Source organism: Lepidochelys kempii, chromosome 3 (genome assembly GCF_965140265.1).
Source record: "Lepidochelys kempii isolate rLepKem1 chromosome 3, rLepKem1.hap2, whole genome shotgun sequence".
NCBI classification, from domain to species: domain Eukaryota; kingdom Metazoa; phylum Chordata; order Testudines; family Cheloniidae; genus Lepidochelys; species Lepidochelys kempii.
This window is the reverse complement of record NC_133258.1, coordinates 24,986,790-25,011,370: the sequence shown is the minus strand read 5'-3', so window position 1 is coordinate 25,011,370 and position 24,581 is coordinate 24,986,790. Positions and strand designations below refer to the sequence as shown.

The 24,581-nt window shown below is 39.3% G+C and overlaps 1 protein-coding gene across 6 annotated transcripts in view; it reads right to left on the bottom strand.

The window, feature by feature from the left end:
* Positions 1 to 24,581, bottom strand: part of CYRIA (CYFIP related Rac1 interactor A) — a 75,237-nt gene that overhangs the window by 28,318 nt on the left and 22,338 nt on the right. For 3 of the 6 annotated variants that reach the window (XM_073335966.1, XM_073335970.1, XM_073335971.1), the window contains exon 2: positions 21,567 to 21,718. The exons of 1 other annotated variant lie outside the window; for it this stretch is intronic. The gene's annotated coding sequence lies outside the window, so the exon portion shown is untranslated. Of the gene's footprint in view, positions 1 to 518; positions 632 to 21,566; positions 21,719 to 24,581 lie in introns of all 6 variants that reach the window. 2 more of the 6 variants (XM_073335967.1, XM_073335969.1) reach the window with 2 other exon arrangements.

Sequence of the window (24,581 nt, the reverse complement as noted above, 5' to 3'; positions counted from 1 at the left end):
TTTTCATGGAATTCAACTATCCAGAAGTTTCCTTTCCAGAACACCTCTAACAAGCAGACTGTCAAGCCCTTTACAATTAGCAACATATTGCATTCAAAATATTAAAACGTGAACATCAGTTTTTTCAGAAAGTTATACCAGCTCATATGTAAAAACAAAGATTTTTTTTTAAACTTTCAAAGCAAGGTCTGTATTATAACTATTGAGTTTAATGTTCCAAATTTGATTATAAAAATGAACAAAATGCAAATGGAACCAAAATTAGTTTAGTAGTAAATCATGTATCAGTAGTAAATCATGTATTTCTTCAGTAATTTAACATTTCTTCCCAGCAATGGTAATACATTGCTACCGGAATCATGCAGAAGAAACAATATGCAGATCTCAATTTCCTTTTCATAATCATGGAAGAAGCAATGCACTATTATTGAACCTCTGCTTTAAGAAAATAGTTAACATGACCCAGTTAGTCCCACTTTGGATTCCTCACTTCCAACTCCTTTTAAATTTTGTCTTACCTCACTGTTCAGACAGCATCTGATGAAGCAATTTCTTCTAGTTCCAAAGTCAGCACTACATCCAAAGAGTGGCTTGCTTGATAGCATGCTAGAAACAGCAAGAAAGCAGTTCCCTTTCCAAAAAACAAACACACTAGTCTGAGACTAAAATTCTTATTTCTCACCCTAGATATGTTATGAATTCACTGTAGTGCAGCACTCCAGGGCTAAGGAAAAAAAAATTCTAAATACATTTCATGCAAGTAAATTTTCCTGGACTTAAGTTACATATACCCGAGCTTCCATTTTAATGCATTTTCCTTCCCCCATTCGGAATAGTCAGGTAATTAAATTATTTTGACCTCAAGTTTCATTTGCTCCCCGTCATAAAGAAGGATCGTTTAACAAATAGTGATTTCATAGTGATCACTGCTGATGGTCATGCTACCACTTCTGATGTTCTAGAAGGGGAGACTTCAACATCCTCTATCACTGGTGTCTAAAGCTACATAAACAAAAACATGAAAACTCCTATATCAAAAAGATTTGGTGATGCTGATTACTCAATGTTGCTCCTTGTTTTGTAGTACTAAAATCAAAAGGACAATAAAAACCAAAGAGATATGGGGTTGAAACAAAATCTTGTCCCAAATTACTGAACTTACAGACTAGAATACAACGTTCAACATCCTCTTAAGGGTTTCTGTTCATGGATTAAATGGAAAATCCAACTTCAACTATTTTAAAAAAAAACTAAACATCCTATTTCCCAGTCTTCACATTGGGCCCATTCTTTCCTTCTACATAGCACTCCACTTCTTCCACTATGAGAATAGTAAACCAGATGGAGTTAGTAGATTTGTTTGGCAGCAGTCTTTAGACTCAGACCAGTACTTTATGTGCATACACACCACAGTAGCTCAACATACATGGAAGCTTTTAAAGAACTAAATTCCACCTACAATCATCCTCACAAACTAAACATAATCACAAGTTCTCACAAAAAGCAAAAGATTATAAACAAGTTGGGAGTCTCTATATACCAAGTTAGTTAGCTTGGAGCTATGAGAAACCAAACACACTTTAGGATAGTGTTGAAAAAGTGAGATTACCTTATCTTTGAATACTCATAATTCCCAAAAACTCTATGTAAGATTTGCTTTAGACTTTGCAGGGGGGAGAGGGGGGAAACAAAAAACAAACAAACAAAAAAAACTATGTTGAGCTAAGATCATATACATGAAATTTCAGGCAGACTGGTTTAATTCTGGAGATGGTGGGAGAGACCTCTAACGTAGTCACCTTCAACCCTCTAGAGAAACTAGCATCTATCCATTTATCCATCTTGGTATCCCAACCTGAAACATAAATATAGCTCTTCCTAATTAGAAAGCCCATAAATCTCAGGAATAAGAGACATTGTGTATCTGTTGGAAACACTCACAAAGCCTGTCAAGCCAATAAGTTATTGAAGTTCAATTTGGATTTTAGGCACAGTCTTCTCAGCATATGCGCAATGTGCCTCACATGGCACGTGACCAGGCAGAGTGTGAGACTATTACACCAGAAGGGATGAAATCACGCTAGGGCAGGGGTGGGCAAACTACGGTCAGGGGGCCGCATCCGGCCCTTCAGACGTTTTAATCTGACCCTTGAGCTCCCGCTGGGTAGCAGGGTATGGGAGGTGCCCTGCTCTGGCGCTCCAGCCAGAGAGTGGGGTCGGGGGCGTGCCCCACTCTGCGCGTGCCGTGGCTCTACGCGGCTTCTGGAAGCAGCGGCATGTTCCCCCTCCAGCTCCTACATGTAGGGGCAGCCAGGGGGTTTTGCACACTGTCTCTGCCCCAAGTGCCGCCCCCGCAGCTCCCACTGGCTGGGAACTGAGGCCAATGGTAGCTGGAGTGGGGGGAGGGGAGGCACCTGCAGATGGGGCAGCACACAGAGCCACCTGGCCACGCCTCCACATAGGAGCTGGAGGGGGGACACACCACTGCTTCCAGGAGTTGTTTGAGGTAAGTGCTGCCCGGAGCCTCCAACTCTGACCCCCTCCCGTGCCCCAACCGCATGCCCCAGCCCTGATCTCCCTCCCACCCCGTCGGTCCCAGCCCGGAGCACCCTCCTGCACCCCCAACCCCTCATATCCAGCCCCATCCCAGAGCCCGCACCCTCAGCCGGAACCCTCACCCCCTCCCACACCCCAACCCCCAATTTTGTGAGCATTCCTGGCCCGCTATACAATTTCCATACCCAGATGGGGCCCTCAGGCCAAAAAGTTTGCCCACTGCTGTGCTAGGGACAGCTAACTTTAAGCAAGGTTCCTAAGCAAGGTTCTACCACAGTTTTCAGGGATATGAATAGAAAGGTTTTGAACAAGGAGGTGAGGGGGAAGGATGTTTCAGAAAAGAAAAAATGCAGGACTCCCCCCCGCCCTAAACATCCGCCCCTCCCCTCAGGGTGCCTGCCTTTAGTTTTTGACTCAAAGTCACTCAAAAAATTTATGTGCATATAATATTTGACTACAGTATGTTAAAAATGCCTGTAACTCTGAGCTACATTAAACTACAATTTTCAACGTTGTTTCCACCAGTTGAAACATTCTAATATAGGAAAGGCCTATTCAGGATCCTTACTGGGGCAGGGGAAGCTATGAGTGTTGCTAGCATAAGGTCAACAGCAGTGTTAACAGTTAATAAATACAACATGTTAATACGTCTCATATTTCACAATTGTTCTAGCTCAAACCTCAGACAAATACATTTGTGTGGAGAGTTATAAAATGCAGAATTTCTACAAAATAACTTCCACTGGAAAAATCTCAAATGCAGTATTTTAAGCTTTATCGTGAAGGAAGATGTAGAAGTGTAGAAGTTTACCAGTTTGCTTGTAAACTTTATCAGATTAAAGAATCTTTTGTAGTAATGGTGAACTCTACAAAATAGCAGCTAATTACTTCAGCTCAGGGGTGTCACTATAACTTGTCTCCTCGATCATCCAGAGTAGATACTCAAGTGAAAAGCTGACAGACTAGCAAATCATGTATAATCATTAGTTTAGTTTTAGAAGAGCACAATGTTCTATTTCACTAACCTGGAAAGTATTTGCTCTCTAGTACTGTGGACTCAGTTTAAAAGATGAGCTCCAGCTCAACATACACTTGATTAAAATGTGTGTACTGTAATACTCCTAAATGGGGTTCCAAATTCTGTTTAGAGTCCAAACCACTTAAAATTCTAGAAATAACTTACCTTTCAGTGGTATGCTTTAAATCAATGAAGTGCTGACATCAGAATCTCAGCTATATATTTATGCTTTCTTCGGCTCTCCAAACAGTTCAAATTTAGTTATGAATTTACACAAGCATATAAGAAAAATCTCTTTTCTATTTCATTTACATAATTTTTCAGGACAGTTATCAAGTCCCAATTTATTCCTTAAGTGCTCCATTTTGAAGCTCTAGACAAAAAAACAAATCAAAACAAAAAACAATAAAACCAGAGAGGTCATAATAAAAAGCAGTGAGGGTTGAGGAGGTTATGTCGTTATATACGCTTATAAATGGGCATCTGGGATCAGACCTGAAGAAGATCTCTGTGTAGCTTGAAACCTTGTCTCTTTCACGTACAGAAGGTGATCCAATAAAAGATATTACCTCACTCACCTTGTCTCTCTACATTCATTGAAATCGATGGAGCGGGGGGGGGGGGGGGGGGGGGAGAAGAGGAGGACACTTACTGCCTCAGGCCTTGCATGCATGGTGGAAACTGACCAGAATAGCTAAATTATACAGGAATATTTACTTCTAAATAGTTAAACTACAGGAATAGTTAAATCTTTGCAGGACTGGGGGTCTTTGGGAGAGCGTCCAGTCTTGAGAATTTGCTCTCACATATATGACTGCCTTCAGGGCACGATGTAAAATTTACTTTGTTTTCATTGTTTTAAAATAAAATTTGTTTCTAATTTTATAACTTAATATATCAGTAGCAAAATATACCAATGTGCTACAAGTAATAATGAAGGGAAAAAGTGATCATTACATCACCTGCCCTAAAAAAATTAAGTGGGAAAACATTCAGCTAAACTGAAACTAGAGCTGGGAGGGAAAGTTTAACCATTACTGGGAAGGGGGAGGGGGCAAAGGAGAACAATAGAAAAGATTTAAAAAAAAAAAATCTACAAACTCTGTGCCTTAACACTAGATTGTGGAAGGATGTTCTCAGACTCCTACCAACCTCTTTGTAGGACTCACCAACATCTATTCTGCCTCATGAAAGAAAGAATGGGCGGGAGGGAAATCAGATTTTCAGAGTTTACTGAAAGTGATGTCTATTCTGGTGCACAACCAGATAATGTTCCCCTGAGCTTCACCACCCACACGTCAGTCAGTCAAGAAGCCCAGTAAACAAGCCAATGAGCACATTCAAGGAAGCCAAGCTCAAGGAACTCAGAGACCACACAAAATCATATTTTGATAATCAGCAATTATTCATATATGCACAGAGTTTAAGGCCAGAAAGAACTATCAGATCATCTAGCCCGACCTCCTGTATAACACAGTTCATATAATTTCACCCAGTTATCCCTGCATTAAGTCCAATAACTTATGTTTGGCTAAAGCATATGTCAAGGTTCCTCCCCCACTCTGAACTCTAGGGTACAGATGTGGGGACCTGCATGAAAAAACCTCCTAAGCTTATCTTTACCAGCTTAGGTCAAAACTTCCCCAAGGTACAAAATATTCCCCCCGTTGTCCTTGGACTGGCCGCTACCACCATCAAACTAATACTGGTTACTGGGGAAGAGCTGTTTGGACGTGTCCTTCCCCCCAAAATACTTCCCAAAACCCTGCACCCCACTTCCTGGACAAGGTTTGGTAAAAAGCCTCACCAATTTACCTAGGTGACTACAGACCCAGACCCTTGGATCTTAAGAACAATGAACAATCCTCCCAACACTTGCACCCCCCCCTTTTCTGGGAAATGTTGGATAAAAAGCCTCACCAATTTGCATAGGTGACCACAGACCCAAACCCTTGGATCTGAGAATAATGAAAAAGCATTCAGTTTTTTACAAGACGACTTTTAATAAAAAATAGAAGTAAACAGAAATAAAGAAATCCCCCCTGTAAAATCAGGATGGTAGATATCTTACAGGGTAATTAGATTCAAAAACATAGAGAACCCCTCTAGGCAAAACCTTAAGTTACAAAAAAGATACACAGACAGAAATAGTTATTCTATTCAGCACAATTCTTTTCTCAGCCATTTAAAGAAATCATAATCTAACACATACCTAGCTAGATTACTTATTAAAAGTTCTAAGACTCCATTCCTGGTCTATCCCCGGTAAAAACCAGCATACAGACAGACACAGACCCTTTGTTTCTCCCCCTCCTCCCAGCTTTTGAAAATATCTTGACTCCTCATTGGTCATTTTGGTCAGGTGCCAGCGAGGTTACCTTTAGCTTCTTAACCCTTTACAGGTGAGAGGAGCTTTCCCCTGGCCAGGAGGGATTTCAAAGGGGTTTACCCTTCCCTTTATATTTATGACAGCATACCTTCCGGAAAAGCATTCAGTCTTGATTTGAAGATATCAAGAGATGGAGAATCCATTACTTTATGTTTGTAGTTTGTTCCAATGGTTAAACACTCACTATTACATTTTCTGCTCAGATTTCCCATTTGATTTTTTCTGCTTTAACTTTCAGCCATTGGTTCTTGGTATAGCCTCTCTGTGACAGAGTAAATATCACTTTAGTACCTGGTATTTTGTCCTCATTAAGGTACTTATACATTGTAATCAAGACACCTCTCAATCTTTCTGATAAGCTAAGCAGAGAAATTTAAGTCTCTCACTACAAGGCATTTTTTCTCATCTTTGAATCATTTCCACGGGTCTTTCCTGCGCCATCTCCAAATTTTTCAAAACCCTTTTAAAAATGATGACAGAACCGGACCAAGCTTTCCAGTATTTGTCTCACCAATGCTATAAAACACAAGTAAAATCGCCTCCCCAGAGTCACTGCTTTCCAGTATATTTCCCCCCCCCCATAGGAATGGCCTACATTCTTTCTTCCTAGACTTATGTAGGTAGAGCTTGCAAGAGTATTACCAACTTCCCCCGCACTGTCCAATCTGACCCATCTCAAACGGCTTAGATATCTGAAATTTTAGCTGTAGTTCTGGGCTACAATGATTAGTGGTCAAGTGACTAGATTGAAAGGTGCATACTAATTTCAGTCTGTCACATTATTAGAGCAGACACTTATCAGCTAAGGTTGCAAATAAGTTTTCATTATAAGCCTGAAACTGATTTACCCTTTAGAATCCATTAAAAAGGCTTTTTTGCCTCAAAACTGTTGTATTAAATCTGAAGCATAAGTACAATTTCTCAATTTATTCTGAACAGAATCCAACAAGGGATATTGTCTTCAATAGCTGAGGTTCAAGAAAGAGACCACAGACGACAAAGAACATGGAGTGGATAAAATGTGTGACGGAAATACTCCCCAAGACGAGACTGATTTTTTCCTGACATAAAAGCAGCCAGATCACTTGTTATTGATAACTCTTAATAATCAATATATAGATGAAGACACATGCATACAGAGGTGGGACCTTATAAGAGACAGAAGAATGGCCATAGTAGGTCACCAGAATATCACTGGAACTAATCCTACAGTATAAAAAGAGTGTGCATTTCTCTGATAAGGCTAGAGGCTGTTCCTAGAGAACTTTCATACTGCACTACCTACACCTATCCTCAGCAACAAACTGATCATTCTGATTACACACCAAAGGCAACACCATTACACATTCCCAAAGAGCCAGTCATTTCAGCCCCACTACGACCCATAAACATATCCTTTTAAAAAAACTGCATAAATAATTTCACAACAAAAACTAAAATCAATAATAATCGGGAAAGATTTACCCACACATTAACTGGTAGCAGGGTGTAACATACCTGAATTACAACAAAATAACAAATGAAAAAAGGAAAGCAGGGCTATGTGATCTGCACAGAGTAGGCCACAAGATTGAGAGTAAGAGTGGATGGAACAAGACATACATCATTGCTAAAGAGCAAGTTGCAAACAATCCCAAATAGAAGAGTAACCATTCAAAGAGGAGAGAACTGCCATACTACAGAGCTAGACAGATAATGCTCCAAGTCTGGAATCCACACGCAGACTGTTGGCATACAATCAGGAGAGAGAACTATAGGAAGCATTCTACAGATCTGAAGGGATTAACATATCACTGCGTAATAAATAACCCACTATGATAAATAATTCCCCTGATTCCATCACACCAGAGAGCTGGCCAGCATTGTCAGAGCCTGCAACAACAGAAATACACACTCCAAAGATACCTCACCAAAATCATGAAATAAAAAGGGATGACCTCAGATTATAAATACCTTAATTTTTCTGAACTGGAAGTCTTTTGTCTAGTGTTAATGTTTTTTTGTTCCACATCCAACCCCCTCCAGGTATGTTTTATCTTGAAACAATACCTCCTCCCCCCCAATACTTCCTACATACTTTGTCCTGGGCTTCGGAGGCTGCAGCATCCCAGAAGGAGCTATCTTGATGGCATGGAAATGAGGTTGTGACATATCTTAGTCCTGATGGATTTGCAGGTCAGGACCAGGACCTTACATAGTTAATAGAAGTGGAATGGAAGCCAGTGGAGGCACTGGAGCACCAGACTAATGTATTTGTGGTTGAGATGGCAGGATGGGAACATTTTGCACAGGTTCTTCACTGCTTCCTCAATCAGCTTTATGTACCGTGTACCCAGTTTCAATCTAATGGACATACAGATCAAGAAGAGGTAAAGTTTGTATGCAGGCAGGCAGGAAGTGAAAGAGGTTCTTTCTCCTAATCCCATCATCAATGTTATTTGGTCACCCAAACTAAGAGGAAAGCAAAGAAGAATGTCAAGGCTTTGGCTCACTTTGAGAAATGGGGAAGATGCCTTTGATAGAAAAAGGAATACAATGTTTTGCCTAATTCAAAGTCCCGCCCCCTTCAAATCAGATCATGTAAGATATGTTCGTCAATGGCAGGGATTGAGTCCCTTGTCTTTGTTTACCAGAAGTTGGGAATGGGAGATGGATCACTTGCGGATTACCTGTTCTGTTCATTCCCTCTAAAGCACCCGGCATTGACCACTGTTGGAAGACAGGATACCGGGCTAGATGGATCCGGTAGGGCCCGTTCTTATGTAACCACATTGTGTAGACCTGGGTTGAGTTTGAGTCAGCTGTTCTTCAGCCAGGGATAAGTCTTACAGAGGATATCACAGGATGTTCCTCCACTTAACCCACAACAAGATCACAGTGAAAGAAGAGAGAAGCCATCTCAATAAATGCCCTCCCCAGAAATTTGCAAGTTTAACTGGTTGAAGTGATTTATTTGGAAAATATCCTATAGAACATGCAGCGGTAGAAAATGCAAGTGTATCATTGCTGATCAAATGCGGTGTACAAATACAGAAGAAAATTAGGAACAGAAGGACTTACACAGTACTCTAATAATGTAACTTTTTGTCCACCATTGATTGTCTTATCTGTTATTCAAGCTCTTGATGGTGCTTTATGGAGTTTACGGAACTGTACTCAGAGCAAATTCAATACAAATGCTTTAAAAAAAAAAAAAAGATGAGCCTTTTCATACCCTAGAGCTTTGAGAGAAATCTTACCCTAGTTCTACAGAAATGAATAAATATTTTAATCACCATTGTTATGCATGTGTCAAAATATCAAATCTAATTTCAATCAAACCTGCCATATTAATCCTGAGGTAATTGGTGACGTGCACTTCAAATGTCAGCACCAAGTAGCTAATGCTTGTATTATCCCCAGTCTGAACATGTATATTATTATTTATTTGTAGTATTTATGAATAAGGTAAACTATGGAGCACAAATCTGAACTAATACTTGCAAGTATTCCACCTTGACAAATGCTAAGCAAGCAATTTATTTGGACAAGAAATTCTGTGATAGCACCAGAATTCTGAAATAGTGGTTATTGACACACTGTATGCAATAATATTGCAAGACATTGTGATTAAGGATGAAATGTTAAGTCTTTATAAAGACTTTATAAAGTCGGTTTAGTATTTTAATATGCAAGGTGGTGACTATATTTGATAGTTCTGTTACACAAAGTAACAATGGTCATTGACTCCTGTGTAATATTACCCTTTCATATTCCATTGACACTTCCAGAGAATAAAATGCATTATTCTACAACATTGCAAATAGGTTAGTGGGGCACTTAGATCATACATATTTTGACTGCTACTATTAAGATTCTAATTCACCTGGAAGTTTCAAATTAGTTAGTTTAAGACCTGGCACTATTTCTGAGTGATAGCAAGGGAAAGATATGAGAGCGGGAGAGAGAGAGAGAGAGAACACGAACACACATTCCTATTTTTTCTTATGTATATTACATTAATGTAAGGAAGCCCCAAAAGTGATTGGGGCTCCATTGTGCAGTACCAGCAAAGTAAAAGGATAGACCTACTCTGAAGAGTTTACAGCCTAATTTAAATCAAGATGCAGCAGTAAGTATAACTAGCACTAAGGAGGACTGGGAAGGGTAGAGAGATTAAGGAAGCAGCATTAAGAACATGCATTACCATAGGCCAGGTAGATTTTTTTTTTAAATAAGATATGAATAACAAATATAAGGAGGGTAGGTTGATGACTGGCACTGACATTACTGATTGACAATTTATAAGGAGGGCATGAAAGTTTTGTTTTACCCTCTTTTTTACTTCAGAAATATTAGAAGCAGCATTCTAGAGTTTTACAAGGCAAAAGCAGTAATTCTTCAGCTCATCTCCACATGGATTAGATCTCAACTGGAGTACTGTGTCCAGTTCTGGGTACCACATTTCAGGGAAGATGTGGACAAATTGGAGAAAGTCCAGAGAAAAGCAACAAAAATGATTAAAAGGTCTAGAAAACATGACGGAGGGAAGATTGAAAAAATTGGGCTTGCTTAGTCCTACTTGTAACAAAAAGTTGTTACAAGTAGGAGGGAGAAAAACTGTTCTCCTTAACCTCTGGGGATAGGACAAGAAGCAATGGGTTTAAAATTGCAGAAAGGGCGGTTTAGCTTGAACACTAGGAAAAACTTCCTGTCAGGGTGTTTAAGCACTGGAATAAATTACCTAAGGAGGTTGTGGAATCTCCATCATTGGAGATTTTTAAGAGCAGGTTACACAAACACCCGTCAGGGATGGTCTAGATAATACTTAGTCCTGCCATGAGTGCAGGGGACTGGACTAGATGACCTCTCGAGGTGCCTTCCAATTCTATGAATACCTACTGGATGTCTCAAAAGGTGTATACTGTGAACAATCACACTTTAATCTAGGGACCAAGATATTGACTCTTTAGGACTTTCTTCCTCCAAAATGTTAGCCAGCCATTCAAGTTAAACAGTTAAGAACAGCCCCCTCCACCCTACCTCCAAGTTTTAGACAGTTTAACTCTTCCCCCTACCCCACCCTCAATTGTTCAAATTTAAAATTTTCTTGACTCTTTTGCTGTTACTTTACTAACTCTCAGTCTTCTCCACTGGAAGTTCAAGTCCTGTCTAATATCAGCCTAAGCAGACCTCCCTATGCATGCACTTTGAAGACAGGAGAAGTCGAAGAACAAACAAAACAAAAACACTCAGGGCCATTTCTCTCTCCTTGCATATCACCTTTTGCTAATTGCCACATTAGCTTCCTTAAAGGGCAAAATAAAGATCCACATAAAGATCGAACTGCTCTAATAGCAGACATCCTAGAAACTCCTAGCTAGGTAAGACAAAACTTGAACCTTCTTTAATAAAATAGAATGTAAAATATCAGCTTCACAAGACTGCTCATGCGGGGGGGAAATCTTACAGTCTTATTTTTCCAAAGTCGTCATAAAAGAAAATCTGCAATGTGAAGAAGGCAGTTAAATAATCCCACAGATTGTCTGGAAATAAAAATCCAGCAACTGATCAAATACAAAGCACCTTGTCACAGCACACGATGAGATTTAGCAATTCAAAGTTAAATTTGTTAAAATGGTAAAGGAAATTTAAAATATGTGGACAGACTTAACTGTGGCAAATCACTATCAGACACTGCTGTTAATTTAGCTATGAAAATTGCAATGATTTTTTATTAAGACAATAAAATTGATACACAGTAGAGCTTAAGTTCAAGTTCAGCTTTGTTATACACTACTATTTTAGATCAATTCACTACTATTAGGTCAAATTTGCATAGTAACTAATCATATAAACCCATTTATGATTCTCAGTTTACTCCCTTCATATTACAAGATGCCCATGACCAGAAAGCTCCATTATACAAAGAAAACATATTGTTCAGTGATGTGAGAAAAGTTAAACACATGCACAAAAGTGGACATTGTGCAGTTGTTTTGACAACCCTGCAATGCTACTCAGTGGATTTCCTGTGAAGGAGACATTTAAAACTCACAGACCAGTCTATAGACATTTGCTCATTCAATATGGCTTCATGTGAAAAAGGGATAAAACAAGCTTCGGAATGAGACATTTGTTGATTATATAGTGCCCTCTGCTGTTTTCAAGGGCAACTACAAGGAAGAGACATATTTCAAGTATTTTGTATTATTCCAAACATTCCATACTATTACTGTATTACAACTGTCAAAAAAGCTTGAAGTATGAAAACATACTCTGAAGAGACTAAAAATATGGAGTTATACGTTTTTTGCCTAAGTAACTTCCACAGCAATCTTGATCAGTTTAGGGGCGGGGCAGGAATCTTTAATCAATAACTCATCCTGGGTTTTGAAAATCAAATTGCGTTCTTTCCTGTTGATGCATTAAAAATTCTGCAGTTGAAACCCAGGGCCTGTTCCAAAGCCCACTAAAGCAATTAGAAAAAAAAAGAAAACAGCCAGGCTTGTGAGAAGCAATGGAAATGTATTTAGGGAAAATGCGTCCAGAAAACAGCACACAAGAATATATTCAAGACAGTAGAGAAAAAAAGTGTAACTTCCCCTTATTATTTGCTCCCCCCCCCTTCTATTAGGAATCATTTTTTCATAGTGTAAGGGATATATTCCATTGAGGCCATCCAAACTTCTATTTGTTTTTGAACATTTAGTTTACAATTTTTTAAAAGCGGGTGCCTAAGCTAGGCAATGAGAGCTTTTCGGTGCTCAGCACTGCAGAAAGATCAGGCCACTTATTTCGGCCCCTAAAAAAGGATTTATGAGTCTAACCATACATCCAGATTTTAAGACTTCAGCTTTAAAATTCAGAAGCCATGATCTAACAATACAAGTCATATCAGGGTGTACGTTAATAGAATGCACTTCGAGTGGCTTTGATGCACAAGGTCAAAAGCAGAATGCTTCTCCTTCATCCCAAAGCATCTCTGCAGACAAGGGGAGCTGTGAAGAGTCACAATTCATTCCTGTCCTGGCTTGTTCCTCCGATAAGTCCACCCTGGTTGTGTCCCTGCATACAGTGTCCTGACATCACACCGGTTGCATTTGCACTATTTTCTTTGGCTTCCTATCATGTTTGTCTTCTCCTCACCATCCTAATCTTTTCGATTATCGCCAATCCCATATCCTGATTTCACACTGTATTCTGCTCCTAACAATTTATCTTAAAATCAGAACATTTTACATCAGCCATCTTTAAAACAAACAAAAAAACCCCACACCTCATCTTTACTACTTCCAGCCTTATGATGTCTGTTTCGTTTAAAGCAGCTGCTTCTAAACTATCGCATAATACTGTCAGCATGCTTTGGAAGCAAAATGAATGTTTATAGCAGCCACTATTTTTTCAATGTCTATGCAGCACTTGAAGCTGTGGCCCAATTCCTTAGAACCTTTATGGAGCCATTGGCACTAACCAAGTTTTCTAGGTACACAAGATTTTACTTGTTTATGACTTCACCGTTGCTGTATTTCAACACTGTCTACTGCCCCTTTTCCAAGATGCAACCACTTAAATCTTCTTGGCATTTATTGCAAGTACAAGTCAAGTACACAAATTTTCCAGAGGAGTGAAGAGTATCATAAATTCAAACAAGCATGCCTACCAGTTGTACAATGCACAAACTAAGGAGCTCAACTCTATGTCATCTAATGTCACACCCTCCAACATTTTTCCATTTTCATCCAGTTTAAAAACCACAATGAAAATCAATGATGATTCCCTGTCCCAATGTCTTACATTGAACTTTGATTTGAAACAGTTGCTTCATTTTCCGCCAATTCTTATAGCAGTGCAAGAGTCTTCATATACAGCTTTTATAACTACAATGATCTTATCTGGAATGCCATAGGATTTTGCTACTTTCGATAATGCTTACCTCCAAACTGAATCAAATGCCTTCATGAAGTAGAGGAGAACAGCAAACCAGCCTTAAGTTCTTTCTCTCTCCTCCCATAACTGTCAGAGCATAAATATCTGACCGACGCAACCGTTGCCTGGTCTAAAGCCGCACTGCTCCTCACCTCAAAAACTGGCCTTAATCTATTAATAATTAATTACTTTCATCATGATTTTTGGACACATCCAAAATCTCATACCATAGCTTGCTCAGATACACTGGTATAGGTTATTACTTTGCTGGGCAGTGGAAAGTACTAGAGAACATACTTCTAATAGGGCATCTGCATCTTATCACACAATTCTGTGTTTAGAAAAAAATATATTCAATTCCTCTCTAGATTTCATAGCAAACCAAAGGAGGACTCCATTAGAATTTGAAAGAACTATTTCCATCCCCATCCTGCACTTCTAAAAATTTTACTTTTTTCCAAACCTCTTCTCCACTCATACCATCTTCTCCTTTTACCAGAGTGTTGGACCTGTGTAATGTCATTTGAAAAAGTGACACTTTTAGCATATTCTATCTAGAAATAAAAGAAAATGACAGTATAAGTGAGCTGTAGCTCACAAAATCTTATGCTCAAATCAATTGGTTAGTCTCTAAGGTGCCACAAGTACTCCTTTTCTTTTTAGTATAAAGAACCATATTTAATTCTTCATAAGAAGCTGTAGTGATAGCAGTCATCCACTAAGTGGCATTATTTACTCAACTATAGCAATACAGCAAAAATCATCATCTGAACACAATGCAAATATTTTCCTAAAAATAGACTGAGGAACAGTATTTTGGATAATCAAAGATTTAAGCATTATTCCAATTTAACTAACAGGTTTCAAGCTTATTAGTAACCTGGCACTACCAGGTAATTCTTTCAGTCAACACAATTGTAAATACATAGCAGAAATGTCCAGGCACAAAGCAATCATGAAAAAGATGCAAAACAGAAATGTCATATCATGCTGTGATAATTTGGGAATCTGTCTGTATGATTTATAAAATTATGAACTATATATCTGCATGAGGCTGCAAACTTAATTTTGAATGTGCAGCTTTTCACCCTCTCTATTGCCTCTTCACCTCCACAGTGGACTGAAGCCCCAATATACAGAGATACAGGGCTGACCAATAGCGGATAGTTGACTAACTACTTAATTGCTGGAAATCTATCCACTCTAGATAGAGTGACTCCTGCCCAGGACAGACATAGCCAGGTGGAGGTCATCTTGGCAACAAAGTCATTTGACAGGGTTTGTCATGTGGGAAAGTTGATCAAGGGTGTCATCTGAATCGGGGAGGTAGAGGAGGGGGAAGGTTTTAAAAAGAGCAGTAATTGGTCTGCACACGGGCCATTTTTCTCCAGTCCACAACGGAAAAGCAATCCAGCATGTGGCAGCCATGAACCATGCACTAGCATGGAAGCAGAAGAGCTCTGGACAACCTGCGACAGGCCAAAAACTGTCCTGAAGTAGTGAGGAACGCTGGGACACAAGTGCAGTGTTTATTGTTTTCTATGATCTGCACTCTCCTGTGCATTAAATGATTAAGTAAAAGAGCATAAATGTATTAGAGAGCTACTGTGCAGAGAGTCTTTCTATAAGAGAACTGCTTCTCTACCATTGTTTGCCACTGTCAAGGTTCCTCCCCCACTCTGAACTCTAGGGTACAGATGTGGGGACCTGCATGAAAAACCTCCTAAGCTTATCTTTACCAGCTTAGGTCAAAACTTCCCCAAGGTACTAAATATTCCACCCTTTGTCCTTGGATTGGCCGCTACCACCACCAAACTAATACTGGTTCCTGGGGAAGAGCTGTTTGGACGCGTCCTTCCCCCCAAAATACTTCCCAAAACCTTGCACCCCACTTCCTGGACAAGGTTTGGTAAAAAGCCTCACCAATTTGCATAGGTGACCACAGACCCAAACCCTTGGATCTGAGAACAATGAAAAAGCATTCAGTTTTCTTACAAGAAGACTTTTAATAAAAATAGAAGTAAATAGAAATAAAGAAATCCCCCCTGTAAAATCAGGATGGTAGATACCTTACAGGGTAATTAGATTCAAAACATAGAGAACCCCTTTAGGCAAAACCTTAAGTTACAAAAAAGATACACAGACAGAAATAGTTATTCTATTCAGCACAGTTCTGTTCTCAGCCATTTAAAGAAATCATAATCTAACACGTACCTAGCTAGATTACTTACTAAAAGTTCTAAGACTCCATTCCTGGTCTATCCCCGCCAAAGACAGAATATAGACAGATCCACAGACCCTTTGTTTCTCTCCCTCCTCCCAGCTTTTGAAAGTATCTGGTCTCCTCATTGGTCATTTTGGTCAGGTGCCAGCGAGGGTACCTTTAGCTTCTTAACCCTTTACGGGTGAGAGGAGCTTTCCCCTGGCCAGGAGGGATTTCAAAGGGGTTTACCCTTCCCTTTATATTTATGACAGCCCCTGAGAGAGTTAAACTATAAACGAGATGCTTCACACCTTTTGGGTGGAATCTGGGATAGCAGGTGTTTAAGCAGAGAGGAATCTGCTCCCTGCTGGACCAAGAGGGAGTAGGCAGCTGGAAGGCAGGCTCCAGCTCTCTCAAGGGGGTATCATATAGAAGATCTGTATTCTGAGAGCGTGCCTAGAAACCCAGGGACTGGCTAGACTCTGGTTCAGGTTTACGGGTTTAAAAACACCCAGGAATCTCTTGAAACAGCTCTTGAATTAATTGATGTGAAGAATTGGTTGCAGATTCGCCCATGTGCACTAAATGTTTGTGGTAGGTGGATGTGTAAAATAGGCTGTTGGCCTGGTGTGAACTCTGCTGTGCCTACACAAATCATAAAAAATCCATTTTTAAAAACAGCATGTGGCAGCCCCTCCGCCATGTACATTGACCAAACCAGACAGTCGCTACACAAAAGAATAAATGGACACAAATATGACATCAGGAATCATAACACATTCAAAAACCAGTAGGAGAACACATCAATCTCTCTGGTCACTCAACACACTTAAAAGTGGCAATTCTTCAACAACAAAAACTTCAAAAACAGAGTTCAACGTGAAGCTGCAGAACTGGAATTAATTTGCAAACTGGATACCATCTGATTAGGCCTGAATAGAGACTGGGAGTGGGGTTGGGTCATTACAAATCCTAAACTTAAATTTCCCCAATACTAATTTCTCCCTACTGTTACTCACACCTTCTTGTCAACTGTCTGTAATGGGTGACTCTTACCACTTCAAAAGTTATTTTTCCTCCCTTGGTATCCCGCGGTTAATTGATTTAACTCATTAGACTGACCTCACACTTGGTAAAGCAACCCCCCATCCTTTCATGTATTTTCACTCCATGCATCCGATGAAGTGGGTTCTAGCCCACCAAAGCTTATGCCCTAAAAATTTGTTAGTCTCTAAGGTGCCACAAGGACTCCTCGTTGTTTTTGCTGATGCAGACTAACATGGCTACCACTCTGAAATTAGTACAATGGAAGCAGAGTGCTCAACCAAGGACTGTATAATATTTTCATACATTGATACTTACAGATGCCTTGATATGCATCTAGGTTTCTAAATTTGAGGTAAGTGCTGAAAACTCACAACTCTAGCTAATTCAAGTTGTGGGTGCTCAACACCTCTAAAAATCATGCCAGCTATTTAGATGCCTAATTTTAGGCAGCAATATTTGAAGATTTTGCCCTTAGTATTTCCAAAAGTTATTATACTACACTTAGAGTGAAGTATTTTCAGACTAAGATGCACTCACAGTGTTTACAGGCAAAGAGCTAGTTCATTAGAATTAGCTTAGCCTCTGAATGGGCCTGATTTGCCTCGTGTAGTCATTTACCGCTGCAAAGAGTAAGTGCAAGTAGGCATGAAACACTACTATTTGGTTTTGGTAGCACTTTATGTCCATTTTGCACAACTGTAAATGACTACATTAGGCACAAACAGAAGGCAGTGGAGAATTTGCATCAGTATGTACAAGAGCAGAGTGCAGTCTTGGATCTGACTTGTGGCCTAGATAACGACTACCTTATTTAGGCCCCAATTTTGGGAATACATAAGCATGTGCATAGCTAAATTTGCATGCTTCAACGCTTGCAGGAGTGAGGCCATTCTGTTTTTAAAAATGGACTTTTCCTGATTTGTGTAGGCACAGCAGAGTTCACACCAGGCCAATAAAAATGAGTTCCATTAAAAAAAAATTCACACTGTACTCACTCCCTAAGGCCTCTCAGTTTGCTTCTGGTGACAGTTCAAAGCCCTGGTTTTGGGGCATGAAAACTCAATGGGACTTGTGCCCCTAAGTCACGAAGGTGCCTTTGAAAACCCTACCCATAATATTTTAAGCTATCAATAGGCTGGGCACAAGCTGCATCAGAGAACACCTCTCCATTCATGCCCACTGAGACAGCTCCAGTCTTGAGAGTATAACCAGGGTGATACTCTCAAAGGACTCAAAGGTATTCTCCAATCCAGGCACTTGACTGTGAAACAACCTAGCAGAGAAGATAAAATTGAGCATAAGTCTATGCCTCCCCATTTTCTAAAAATCCTACACCTTTTTGCAAAATCCTTCCTCCAAAGAAACACATAACAAGGCATTACAATTACATTACTCTCCTTAAGACTCGCTTATGTCACAATGCTGACAGAACATTTGACAATGACTAGACAGTGTGTGTGATTAGAAAGCTGCTTATTTATTATGTATTTGTATTGAAATAGCACCCAAGAATTCCAGTCATGGACCAGGGTCCAACATGCTAGGCACTGTACAAACAGAACAAGAAGAATAGTCCCTGCCCCAGAAATCTTACAATGCAATGATTATACTAATCTTGATCTCACTATTGTAAACAGTGCACAAGGTATCTAAACATTCTTTTTTGTCCGATATTTTAACTGTAAGCTCTTTGAGAAAGGGACTAGTTTTTCACTTTATCTGGGCTCAGATGGTAAAAAAAAAAAAAATGCATTTGTAGTTCTCTCACCAGTTCTTTAAGAATCTTAGTTTTCCAGAAATACATATTAAAAGGTAAGAATTGAAACTTTCAAACAAAATACTTCATTAAGAAAAACTGCAAAAAAAACAAACAATGTCAAAGTGATGTCAGTTCCACACAGTGTTTGGTAACAATAGCTCTGGAAGTTTTCATTTGCCAATTAAAAAAAAAAAAAAACCACCACACACACACACGGTTCTTTTTAAACCCTGCCAAGTAGAAACTGCTTTTCAAATTTATTTTTTGCAATTTTTCTTCATTTTTCAAATAGCTCTACTGGAACCCACTTTTGGTAGCAAATGGAGTGAAGTGGCAAAAGTCTTCAAAGTTTCATGAGCACACCTCTGAGTAAGAAAAGTATCCAACAAACTATGAAAGTTCAGATAAACAATCAGCAACTCATTTAGAACTTAAAACAAGTTCCTGCAAATGTAGACAACATATACACACACTTATGTGTCATCTGGTAAGAAGTTACTGAAGTGTTAGATATATAATTTATTGGAAACAAATGAACAAATAATCAGGGCTTGCAGAATTTTCACAAACACCAGTATCTCAAGTGAAAAAAAATAATTATATCAAAAGAGCCTTTATAAGCCACAACCCTGACACTTAACAGAACAAAGACAATAGTGTTTTGTATTTGACCAGAATGCTGTTTAACTTTATTCAATAAACTTTAAAAAATGGTTATTAACTATATCTTATGCTTTTGTTATTCCTCATTACCCCTTACTACCTTTACTCCACATTTTATTATAGATCAGACTCTCTGTGTTAGACCCTCTTCGTTTTTGTTCTTCCTTCACCCACCTATATCCTTTCCTCTTTCAACAGTACTTTCACCTTAGTCCTCTTCCTTCTCCTCCTTGCCTCACTCCCTCCCACCCAAAATATCTCTGTCCTGTGCCTTAATTAATCCCCCCTCTTCTCTTTTTCTCCATCCTACACAGACGCACACACCCCTCCACCTTCAGCCATTCACTCACTGGCTCACTCAACTTCCTCTCCCCCATTCAGCTGAGAGCAATAGCTTCTGGCTATGCAGCCCCTCAGCTCCTGCCTGTGAAAGTGGCAGCAGCACATGAGCTGCACTGCTGCCCAGCCCCCATTCCCTCTCTCAAAGAAGCATGAGCCCTAGATTTAATTGAGAGCAATATCCTCTCTATACCCTTTCTATACTTTTATGTCTTTTTATACTTAAAAAAAAATCCTGTGGAAAGCTGCCAGTAATAATTTTCTGTTAAATCCCATAGGATTCTTTCATGAAGGACCCCCGTAATGTGGGCCAAGAAAGAAAAATAAGTGAGACCCAAATGCCAAAGCATCTATGTTGATTACTGACTGCACCTCAGTATGTATTTACTTATGGACTTGATGGCGTCATATTACATGGTAGAGAATACTTCCCTCTACGGCAGGACTCACTGAGTGAAATTCTATTGCTTATGTTATAAAGAAGGTCAGACTAGATGATCATTTTAGTCCCTTCTGGCCTTAAAAAAGTGAATCCTTAAATTTGCTGGTGGTTCTATTCTGTTCCTTTTACATCACATCTATAATATTAGCATTGAGTTCCCTGCGTTTATCTGAGTGTGGCTGAACCAAATCTGTTTTGTTGATATCCCCAATGACACAGACTTCTGATGTGATGAACTGATTTGTTTCTGCTCATAACACTGATTTTTCTTTGATGTTTCTTTTGGGAATCACTTGCTCATAGCATACCATGCTGGATAATGCAAAACAGCTGTCCTGTTGACAGAGTAGAGAAGAGCTATCCTAAAGACTCATTTCCACACAGCTGCAGGCTCTTTTTCTTTCTGCTAGGAACCACTAGCCCAAACTGACTTCCTCTAATGAGCCTTGTCCCACAAAAATAAACACTATGCAAAGAAAACAAAAAATTGTCCCTCCCTTTAGGATTTGACAAGAAGTCACTATCTGAGGGACAGTCCGCTTCAAACACCAACATCTGCCAAAGTTTTCAAACAAGCTAAGAATAAGAACTGGTGAAGAGCAGCTTGTCTAAGTCAGAGCTGATGAGAACAGTTGGGCGACATGCTGCCCTAGAGATCCAGAACATTTCCTATCAAGAACTTGTACATCATTAATAGTGCTAACAGGAGCATTATATTTTCCTCTTCAGTTTTTGTTCCCCTGAAGGGTGAACAGCAGTAGCCAAATAGCAAGGCTTTCCCCCACAGAGAAGTGTGATGGGAGAAGTCATCGTCAAGGAGAGAGTACCATGGAGTCTGTAGGGTCTTTCAGACCAGGCTCCCTTCTCATTCATGATGCCTCAAAAGTCTTTTCTTGGAGGGAGACCAAAAGATTATCTATAAGGCAACTTAGAGCATCACAAGCTGGGGTATAAATCTACAGTGCTCTAACATGCTGGGAACTAAAAGTTCCATAGTAGACTTTGACGTTTCCAGCTGTTTCAAAGTTGTCCATGCAGAGCTGTTGCTGTTGTCTCTCTCGTGGGGACACTGTACCAATCATTTAAGAAGTGCAGGCACTCCAATAAAGCCAAACACATTTAACAAAAATACACGCTCTACAAGTTTACAATATGCTACATTTCAGAATATATATTTACTTTCATTTAAACACTGCAAAGGGGGAGGCATATAAATCACTCACACACTTAGCAATTTCTTACCTAGTAAGGTAGTAGTTCCAGTTCAGGTTCAATAATCTAGAATAATGGACTTAGAAACTCTGCATCCGTCTGTCACATAAAACACACAGGAATCACACCCAGAATCACTATGCTTTTCCTTTCCTTCAACTTTGCAGATGACACTTCCCTACCTTAAAAAGAAAACAAACTGGGTTATCAAAGAAAGCCTTTACTCATTCTTTAAAAAGTGAAATTTGGAACATTGTTAAAACAGACTTAGAACAACAATTTTAAACCTGTGGTGGAGCTGAATTTTTTAAATATTTAATCTGAATTTTTATTCATGCAAATATTTAACTATTGTTGAACTGTCTCAACACATTAGTTGGGAATAAATTGGTGAATTGCTGCCAAGATTGGTGCAGGTTGTTTTCATGCAGCTGAGGCATATGCATTATGTTAAGAATTCAACTAAATTATGGGAATGCGTGAGACACATGCCTTGTAAAATTTAGCTGCTCATCATAATATCTATACTCATTTAAAACAAGTATTTATGTAAACGAACTGCTTTTGCCAAAATCCTTTGCATAGTGGAAGATTTCTGAGATTGGCTCTCATACTTTCAGAAGATTACCAAAGCTTTAAAAATAATAAATAAAATAATAATAAATAATAATAATAATAATAATAAAAAAATCACAAGTCACTATTAGGGAAAAACAAAGTAACCACACACCAGGGTTATTTCTAGCGTATCAATCTCTCTTTTTTATGGCTAAAAATCCACCATTCATTCCATACTCAAGAATTCAAGAACAGCAGCATAGTTGTTTTTTTTTGTTTACAAAGTTACTTTTGAAGGCTCATGTTTTTCCTAGTACAGACACAAAATCAACTTAAAGTTACTAGCCACTAAACAAAAGGTTTGAATTCAAATGCCAGTTCACCCATAACCACAATATTTCTAATATGGTAGTAGAAAAGAGAAGTCTCTTCTCTAAGTATCCAGGTTTACTATTCCCTCTGCTGTGCAAGTTTAGAGGCAGAGGTAATCAGGCAAATAAGCTACTGGGAGAAAACTTGACTCTTGAAATCCCAGAGCTGCACTTCTATAGCTGTCATTACAGTAGAATCTAAAGTAACTGTTTCCAATCTAATCACAGGTTTTCACTCTCTGAAATTTTTCATGCTTGATCTCTGCCTGAAGGTGAATTTTGTTCTCAAAACTCTGAAGGGAAAACAGATCCATATGGAGGAAAGGAAGAAACCATTATTGATAAAAGCCACCCATCCCCCATCATGCAAAACAGAATTGGTTAGGCTCTTTCTGCCTTGGTAGTTTTTCCTTCAGTGGCTTATCTGCCCTTTTAGAATCTCTTCTGAAGGGAAGCTGATGTAGAGCAGGGAAAAACCCTTTCTGGGAGCAGTGAGTCTGGGGGCCACACATGAGTGGGGCTTCATAAGGCAGTGGCGCCAATTCCTGCATCACTGCTAGAGTGTTATGGTTCTGCCTGCACGTCTGCACACCCGAACAAAACTCCATGATAGAAAGAAAGAGAGAGAGAATCTGTCTCCTTTCGCCTAACCAGAGTCCAAGAATTTACTGCATGAGAGAAAACAATCAGTCTTTCTAATTAGTCATTCTATGCCGGCCTCAAAAAAGGTCTTGGAATATCATAGCTAGTAAGAATTTTGAAGGCATCAGTAGGTTACAGCACTCAATAGCAGATTTTTCAGAGATGCTGAGAATTAACAGCGGAAACCATTTTCTGGAAAACTGAGATACATTAAAAAGCAACATTTTTGTGGCGTGAGCTAAACCCTACCTCCGTAGAGATGTTCCATAGCCTTGTAGACATCTAGGCAGAGACTGCAATTTGTCAGTTTTAGAGATCAGGTTAAAATAATTGTTACCAATAAGATAAGTAAGTCTGAAAACGCATCCTTTTATCATTAACGAAATGTAAGAGAATTTGACCAAATGCCTACAAGACATTAGAGCAAGTCTTCTTGGTAACAAACTCTGTTGCACAATAATTCATCATAAAGGAACCTACATCTCAAGTAAAGAGTCATTTATCTCAGAACATGAAAGTTGACTATTAATAATGCATTTTTAAAGTGCTAAATAAAAAATTTCAGAGCTTTGCCATGTTACACCACAGTTAAAGCTGACCAGAGTCTTGTCAGTTTCCATTGCAGCTATTGAGAACCATGAAGGCAGAAGTGAAACTGACAAAACACTGGGCAATTTTATTCTGCTTGTCATTGCAGCTTCTCATAGTATAATCAAACAACAGCATTGATTGAAGCTATTCACTGGTGAGGACAACAGAAAAAGTGGAGTTATGGGATGGATACAGTATTGGACACTCTCCTCTTGCAGCAGAAGGCTAAGAACATCCCGAGGAAGAAGCAGAATAACTACCACCATATTTACTCTCATCAGCCAGGCCAGGACGGGAACAAGAAGAATGTCCTTTCCCCCTTCCAGTAGCCAAAGGATGGCTGGGGGTTTCAGGTTTATCAGAAACTTAAAAACCAAAACATGTGAAAATGGAGACATTTCCCCCACACACACACAAGCAAATTCTAGGGACAGAACCTGGTAGTAATCCAGGACCACTTCCTTTACCCAACAGTGGACAAGGAAGGGAACATTGGATTCTCAAATGGGTATTACCACTGGGCAGTGAAGCACCTCCTTTTAAAAACATAGTCCTCCAGTTATTAGGCATCTGGGATCTTTTTCAAGCTCTTTGTAGGAGGACATGCGAAAAAGAGAGGACGAACTGAAAGCTATGCAAATAAAAATACAGCACAATTATATCCGGTTGTCATGGGGAAAAGTTCAAAATTTTAGTTTAGAAAAGAAGTCTGGCACACAGTATTTTGATATCAAATTGTTTGCTACGGAAAATGAGAAAAAAAAGTCATGGTTTGGCCATGGGAGAGAAAATATATCATTTTGTAGAAAAACTGTTTAAAAGTGGTTAGCTAGTTAGCTAACTTTAAAAAACACTCTTTACGACTTGGACACATATGGAGCTA